A 1,698-nucleotide genomic window follows, 5' to 3' on the forward strand; every position below is an offset into this window, starting at 1 on the left:
TAACCCAAATGACTACTAAATTATTTTATTATGTACCACATTTATATAAGACATATTTTTTTACCTTCTCATAGAGGCAATACAATAATATAATTTCATTTAATTATTACATATAGTTGAAAATACCATTTGACAAAAATACTAAGAACACTTTCAGATGTCTCTGCAAATACATATAAAGACTTTTTTACAGCTACTATTGAGAAATAACATAATTCTAAGATATAAGAACTCATTCTATTTAATAATTATCTAATATTTGTACTGAGTGCTAAATGGCTATGTATGGAGTCAGAGTATCTTTGATAGCTTGTATAGAGAGCTTGTAAATAAACTTGTCTTTACAAGCACTGGAGAAAGCGTTACAAAATTTACACTACATAAAATAAGGACAAATTATCATTAATACAAAATGGCTAAGGAGCAGCTTTCCTGGCCCAGCAAAGACAAGTGTGGACCTGGAAGAGATGAATGCCAAAATCTATAATAAGTCACAAAACAACTGATAAAAATTTCTGGAAGGAGACTGCAAATGCCTAAATGCCTTATTTCCCAGGCTGAGTGATTCTAATTTGTAAAGCACATGGAAGAGAATAGGAGCTAAGCAAATATAATCCAAGAGGACACCCACACATAAATATCACTGGAGAATAAGAAATTATGGTGCTACCTTCCTAAAATAGAAAAATTAGTAAGCATGCAACCTCCAAATTAATGGATTTGGCAGAAAACCTATGTGGTCAGGACACTGAAAAATGGCCCAGTTCTCAAAGTAAATAATGCCGGTTTGTAGACACAAAGAGTCACAAGACTAATTTTGATTTTGTATGGAAATTCAAAAATGCAATATTAAAAGTTATGGCTCCATTGTATATTCTTGCCTCCTTTGTCAAAGATTAATTGACCGGCACTGTGTGGGTTCTCTATTCTGTTCCACTGATAAATATAAAACCTCTCTCCTTTGAGCCAGAATCAAACCAGCGACCCAAGGATGGCCACAGACAGGCATCTACAGTCCTCCGCTCTACCAGCTGAGCTACCAAAGGGAACACACATTTGATTGAACATATAATGAATATACTGTAGAGAAAAGACTGTCTCTTCAGCAAGTTGTATTGGGAAAGCAGGACAGCCATATGTAAATCAATGAAGTTAGAACACTCCCTCACACCATATACAAAAAAATAAACTCAAAATGGCTTAAGGACTTAAATATAAGACATGGCACCATAAAACTCCTAGAAGAGAACATAGGTGAAACATTCTCTGAAATCATAGCAATGTTTTCTTAGGTCAGTCTCCAAAGACAATTGAAATAAAAGCAAAAATAAACAAATGGGACCTAATCAAACTTATAAGCTTTTGCACAGCAAAGGAAATCATAAATGAAACGAACAGACAACCTAAGGACTGGAAGAAAATATTTGCAAACAATGTGACCGACAAGGAATTAATTTTCAAAGTATAAAAACAGCTATACAACTCAATAACAAAATAACTAACTAAATAACTAAATAGCCCAATAAAAAATGGGCAGAAGACCTAAATAGACATTTCTACAAAGAAGACATACAGATGCCAAAAGGCACATGAAAATATGCTCAACATCATTAATTATTAGAGAAATAAAAATAAAGACTACAATGAGGTATCACCTCACACCAGTCAGAATGGCCATCATCAAAAAGTCTACAAATA

At 33.4% G+C, this 1,698-nt stretch overlaps 1 non-coding gene across 1 annotated transcript; it reads right to left on the reverse strand.

Moving 5' to 3' along the window:
• Window positions 1-957: 957 nt before the first annotated feature.
• On the reverse strand, window positions 958-1,046 carry TRNAY-GUA (transfer RNA tyrosine (anticodon GUA)). Its single transcript is given in 2 exon segments — window positions 958-993; window positions 1,010-1,046. It is a non-coding gene; the product is annotated as a tRNA-Tyr (tRNA).
• Window positions 1,047-1,698: the final 652 nt, after the last annotated feature.

The sequence above is a fragment of the Physeter macrocephalus genome, chromosome 8 (assembly GCF_002837175.3).
Source record: "Physeter macrocephalus isolate SW-GA chromosome 8, ASM283717v5, whole genome shotgun sequence".
Lineage (NCBI taxonomy): Eukaryota > Metazoa > Chordata > Mammalia > Artiodactyla > Physeteridae > Physeter > Physeter macrocephalus.